This window comes from Dipodomys spectabilis, unplaced genomic scaffold (genome assembly GCF_019054845.1).
Source record: "Dipodomys spectabilis isolate Male_0828 unplaced genomic scaffold, ASM1905484v1 ptg000022l, whole genome shotgun sequence".
NCBI lineage: Eukaryota > Metazoa > Chordata > Mammalia > Rodentia > Heteromyidae > Dipodomys > Dipodomys spectabilis.
In genome coordinates this window covers 54,604-61,764 of record NW_024870699.1, presented here as the reverse complement: position 1 = coordinate 61,764, position 7,161 = coordinate 54,604, and positions in this window count along the sequence as shown.

Genomic DNA, 7,161 nt, shown 5'->3' with positions numbered 1-7,161 from the left:
TACATTCCTTGGTCATAATATTTGGAGAATACTGAACTTCCTAAGTTTTTCATCATTTTACAGAATATTTGTTTTCTCCCTTTCTATGTATCAAGACACTGTGCAGGAAGGATTTTTTTCAACTCCCCAGGCAGATTTCATATATCATTACATTTATAATAACAACTCACTTAAATAATTGTTTGTCTTCTTCAGACTATTAGTAGACCCATGTTGAATCCTAGCTTATATATAAACAGGAATAGAATTCTTCTTGTGTTATTTTACTCTTTTTGACTAGGTCAAATTTTCCTGAATTTGTAGGAAAGGTTTTTCTGCATGAATAATTTTCAGGACATTTCTGCATATTGTGTATAATAAAATTAAGAGATTTCTAGCCAAAGCAAACAACTCAGAATTCTAGAGCTTAATGACTGTACTCTGGGTACCTGTGCACTTGGCACTGCATTTGGCATCTTGGTATTACAAAAATAGACTATATTGAAAGTTGCTGTCTTTTTGGTTTCCCCCTTTTCAGCCATATGAAGCATTTAAGGTGTATAGCACGTAAAATGTGGGAGTATGAGCTGGTAATTTTTTTAAATATTTTTATTGTAAAATATTGTATAGAGGGGTTACAGTTACATGAGTAAGGTAATGAGTACATTTCCCGTTGAGCATTGTTACTCCATCCTTTGTTTTCCTCCTACATTCCTCTCTGTCCTTACTTCCCTAACTCTTCCTTCTCCGTATCCTGAAGTTGTAAAGTTCATTTTCAACATAGTGTATTGTACATCTCATTGTTAGAATTGGTCAACCACTATCCTTGTTTCAGCATTTTGTTATCCTTCCCCTCCCCAAATTAGAAAAATGTATATACAAGACGCAGGGAACGGGAATCAAATACAGTGACAACAGAGGATATATGAGTTGGTAGCCTTTAGCCTTCAAATTCCAAAACAAAAATAAGCAATGAAAGATCAAATTTGTTCATAAGGGTAATCTCTGCCTTCCAAATGATGCTCTGATTCTTCCATTAAAATAAAATCCTGTTCCAGGCTGAAATGCAGATACCCGTGGAAATGATGACATTAAGTTGCTATTATTTAAATACGCCTTCCTATTAGTGAAATACCATGGAAAAGGTTTTTACAAAAACTGGATGATAGCAAGAGTCATTTCAGACAAAGTTTATAGTGGGTAAGGTGGGTAAAAGTTACAAAATTGGAACCATATGTTGGGAAAAAGAGTAACTTCACAGGGAGGAGTAACTTACTGTCTTAGATGAGCCAAGTTAAGATGGATCATTATGTAAGAAGGAAGTTTGTATTTGGTTCTTTCTAACTAGCAGATACTTGTCTATAAAAAATGAAAACTAGAGTGAAAAATCCAAGAGAACTTTGATGATACATATAATATTTTGGAGACAACAAAGATTTTCATTAATAAAAACAGTTCAATTAATTATGGAATTTATAAACACTGGACTCCCATGTAATCATTATAAGTGATGCTCTTAGAACAGTATGAAATTTCTAAGGATGTTATTGGGTAGGAAATATACGCATGATACAATGAGATGAAAAGTCAAAGTATAAAGTAGGTTCACACCTGTAATCCTACCTATTCACAAGGGTGAGATTTGAGGATCATGGTTCAAAGCCAGCTCCCGGAGAAAGTCCATTCAACAACCAAAATGCCAGAGGTGGAACTGGGGCTAGCACTGAGGTGGAAAAAACGCAGAGAACAATGTGCAGGCCCTGAATTCAAACTGCAGTTTTTGTAATAAACAAATGAATAAGCAAACATATATGAACCCAAATTGTAGGCATATATATATATATATATATATATATATATATATATATATATATATATATATATATATATATATATATATATATATATCTGTAAGGCAGAGGAGTATAACCATGATGTTCCAGTGTTCACATTGTGGAGATCCAGGATGGGAACAGCACAAAAATTTACTTAAAGGAAATCAAAAGTGACAATACGTTGGAAATGATCTGTACAACTTGGGCGGTGGGATTGAGAGAGCCAGCGAAAGAGGAAGGAAATGAGGGAGGGTGTAACAAGTTACACAAGAAATGTTATAACTGCTTTACTTATGTAAGTGTAATCCATCTGTACATAACCTTGACAATAATATTAAAATTACAAAAAACAAAACAAAGATTTTATTTATGATATTATATTTAAAAGTATATTTTAAAAGAATTATATGCATGTTTTAAATTTCTAATGCATTGTCCCACTCTATGGGATTATACTGGAATATTGGAAGAATTACTTACACATGAGTCCATGAATAAGGACCCCAATAAAAATTCCACAAAGAAATGTAAACATGGACCAAAGGGTCCTAATCATAATACCTTACTTCTATAGCAAATCACACAATCTCCCAAATCCTCATAATTTAATCATGATGATGAACCAAAGTCTCCATTTGTAGAAATACATACTTGCAACAAGGATGGAAAAGGCACCAAGAGCCAAAGTAATGATACACAATTTTAAGAAAGATTACATAATAAAGGAATGTGTCCCACAAATTTCCAAATCTAAATCTGGGAAAGTCAGTTATCTTTGTCATACTAATAAAAAGGCACAAATAAAAGCTAACTGTGGGAATCAAAAAGATTGTCTGAGAACAGGTGTTCATTGTGACAGCAAAGTAACTCCAGTGTGAATTACTATGTCTCTCTTTCCTTGTCTTATTCCCACCTCATTCTTTAATTCTGAAGGTCAGATTCTGGGGAGCCAGTTCTCTTAGCTCCAGTAATTAACAAAAGGGTGGTTGGAGATACAATTTGTTCACATAGTTCATGGATTCTCTTTCTTTATTAAGCTTACTGAGTAATAATGGGACTATAAAACACAAGAAAGTCTTAAGTTTCCCACTAATTTTTAAAATGCCTTCTGTAAGAAGAATCAAAATGAATGAAAAAAAACAACTCAGACCAACGGTATCTCCTATTCCGTCCTGTAATGTTTTCAGGGTTTCTGCTTTGACTCCGTGGTCTTCGATAAATTTGGAGTTGATTGAATGACATTATCCCATTTGTTAGAAAATGGAAAGACTTGGAAAAAATTATATTAAGTGAAGTAAGCCAGGCCCAAAGAAACATAGGTCCCATGGTTTCCCTTATTTGCAATAACTAGTACATGTCTCAGATAAGCAGAAACGGTCAGATAAGTTGATGTTAGGTGAAATGAACCCAAGATAAGTACTCAAATGCTTTTTCTTTCTTGTTATTGTTTCTAACATAATTAAGATGATTCCTTTGTTGATTTGTATGTCCCTTCCCCTGGTACAATACCTGTTTTCACTGTATTTGATGTTGGTATAGTATGTGGAGGGGAAGGGAAAAATTGTTTATTAGGGTTACAAGTGGACTCATTGCAACAATGAGTACAAGACGTTATGTCGAAAAACGACCTTTACAACTTTGGTGCAAGGGGAGGCATGGGGGTGGGGAAGGGGGAGATGAGAAGGGATCATAAGGGGAAACGAAGGAGGAGGCAACAGTGCTTGATAAGAAATGAACTCATTACCTCGCTCATGTAATTGTAAAACCTCTGTACGGTATTTTCACAATAAAAAATGTAAAAAAAAAAAACCCTCAGAAACCATATAAAGATATTTGTGGTGTACTGATACCAGGCAAAATTAAAATGTCATGTGTAAATACCAAATGACATTTACAAGCACAGATCCTAATTCTTCTGTGAGCTACTGTGATAATTACACATTTATACTTTCCAACAAAATCACCATTGAGAATACCATAGCCAATTCCAATCACAGAAGCAATGCTGCAAAGAATTGCTAAATTTTTCATCTATTCATTCCTAGAGTTGAGAGAGTTGATTCTGCTGACGTTGACTGTTTGATCCTCTTCCTCCTCACAAATAAATGTGCCTATGTAGAACAATTTATATCTATATCTTAACTTGATGGGTTTCTAGAATTTCTGGTCTGATCTTCAATCTGAGTACCAGCTATGGAGCATATGTAGTTTAGGAAGATGGACTGTTTCTTAACAAACAGAAACACACTCTAAAACAGTTTTAACAGAAACATCTTTGATAATGGAAATATTCTATATATGCGTTGTCTAACAGACTAGCCACTGGCTATATGTGGCTACAGAATCTCAAACATTAATAGTGTCTGAGAAATTAATCCTTCCAATTTCAGTTAAATGAAGTTTTAAATAATGAGATTCATCTACTCTGTTAACTGGACAGTGCAGTTTTCAAATAAGGAAGCTGAAGTTCTCACAAAGATGGTGATAATATATATCCAAGTGAAGAAGATTCTATTGGATACTAACTGCATGCCTCTGAATTATCTGAGCTTTTATGTCTTATAGAATTCAGTCATCACTCACCTAGTTTGACAGCTGGGAAGAAAGGGGTAGGAGATATACAGAAGCTACTTGGGTTACTGAAAATTGTTTCTTGAAGATGAGGATTGTGCATGAATCTTTTCTATATTTAGCAGACAGCAAAGTGTGTAGAATCCTGTAGGAGGTAGAAATATAATGTTTGTTTTTCATTATGTCCAAGTGGTGCTCTGTTTATGAAAATGGGAGAGAAGTGAGACAGGTGAATTCTATAAATATACAAACAATACAAAATTTGCTACATTCTATTCCATGATAGGCCCTGGAATGAACTTTGGTTCTTTGCACATACTATAGATATTTACACACTAAAAAACAGAAATGTAATCCTTTAATACTGTTAAAATACTTAGACTTTCTTCTTAAAATATATTCGTGGACCTATTTTTTCCTTAATTTCTTCCACACCTGCATTAAGAAATGTCTCTAAAAGAAAAACTTCTAGATGTGTAAAATTTGAACTCCATCTAATTCTTTTGTTGAATTGTACTCTAGATAGGATTGAAATCCTTATTTCATCTTAAGGCTTAGAGCTAGACAAAAAATAAGTATTCTCAACAAAGTGTCAAGCCTCATTTTTAAGGAGAGCTATGTACTTATTAGGAGAAATATGTATCTGTCTTGGTAGCTAGGAACCTTCAAGAAACAAAAGAAAAAGAATAATTTCATGGCAGTCTCAAGTATTTGCATATACCTTCAAGTGAACACTAGCTGCTCTATATTCTATAGTATATTTGCAAGAATAGTTTCATAAGCTATTTCTAAGCTATTGTCATCCTCCAGAGTAAAGTTCAGGTATGCCTAGGTCTCATTATATAGATTGTGGTTGCTCAAAGTCAGAACCTATTGTTTGTATAGGTTTCACATGGCTATCTTTACTTCACTCTGTGGCACTGAGGGCAGGGAGATTCACTTCAAATATATAAATACACACACATACCCACACATATCTCACTGGCTTTCACTATTGTTGTACAAATTAACTCCTTTTTGCCTCTAACCCAAGAGTATCATAAATCTTCTAGCATACACGAAAATGTGACAAGTTCATTATTAACTTGCAAGTAGGTTATATCTCTAGCTTCACACAATTCTAAATACTCATATGAAGAAAATATATATCTATACATCTTATTTGCCTGGAAGAGGCAAGAGTGCTCGATAGGTAATGTACTCATCACCTTACTCATGTAACTGTAACACCTGTACAGTATTTTTACAATCCAAAAAGTACAAAAAGGAAAAAAGGGAAATTGGATGTCACATATTTCCTTTAGAACTAACTAAATATAGGGGCTTTAAGGTTCTACAGGTTTTATGGACCTAGTAAGTTTTGGATATGCCCCAAGACCATTACTAAAAGCTGAGGGAGAGAGATCCAAAAGTGGAAGTAGATAGGTGACCAGAGCATAATTTTGTATCTTTAGTTCACTGTTACAATAACAGGAGTACAAATCAATATGATGGTTTGTAGATACAAGACCAGAAGACATACTGGAAAATGACATCAGAGTAGGGTCATTCATTGTGGGAAAACACAAATCGGGGGGCAACAAAGGATGCAATCAACAGTGTCCACAATGGAATAGAATTGAAAACCCAGAAATGAACCTACAGACCTATAGCCATCTAATCTTCGATAAGGGAGCTAAAACAATAGAATGGAAGAAAGACAACCTCTTCAGTATGGTGCTGGCAAAATTGGTTAACTACATGTAGAAAACGTAAGCTAGATCCTTATATATCACCCTGCACCAGAATCAACTCCAAATGGATCAAAGACCTTGAACTCAAAGCAGACAATCTGAAAACATTACAGGATGGAATAGGAGAAACCCTAGGTCTCCTTGGCGCAGGCCGAAATTTTCTGAATAGAGACCCGGAAACACAACAAATCAAAGAAAGGTTGGACAAATGGGATTGCATAAAGTTGCAGAGCTTCTGCAGGGCAAATGACATAGCTAGCAAGATCAATAGAAAGCCCACGGATTGGGAGAAGATCTTTACTAGCCATACAACGGACAAGGGTCTCATATCTAAAATATACTTGGAACTCAAAAAATTAAACCACCCAACAACAAATCCTCAAAGAAACAACTGCCCAATAAATAAGTGGGCGAAAGACTTAAAGAGAAACTTCTCTGAAGAAGAAAGAAGGATGGCCAATAGACACATGAAGAAATGTTCAACATCCCTAGCCATAAAAGAAATGCAAATCAAAACAACATTGAGATATCACCTCACTCCAGTTAGAACAGCAAAAATCAAGAACTCTAACAACAACAGATGCTGGAGGGGATGTGGACAGAAGGGAACCTTACTGCATTGTTGGTGGGAGTGTAAACTTGTTCAACCACTTTGGAAAGCAGTATGGAGGTTCTCACAAAACTTCACATAGAGCTCCCCTATGACACAGCAATCCCACTTTTGGGCATTTACCCAAATGTTTACAAACAAGACCACACTAAAGCTACCAGCACAACTATGTTTATTGCAGCATTATTTACCATAGCTAAGATATGGAACCAACCCAGATGCCCCTCAGTAGATGAATGGATCAAGAAAATGTGGTATATATACACAATGGAATTCTATGCCTCCATCAGAAAGAATGACATTGCCCCATTTGTTAGGAAATGGAAAAACTTGGAAAAAATTATATTAAGTGAAGTAAGCCAGGCCCAAAGAAACGTAGGTCCCATGGTTTCCCTTATTTGTAATATCTAGTATATGTATGAGTCAAGCGGAA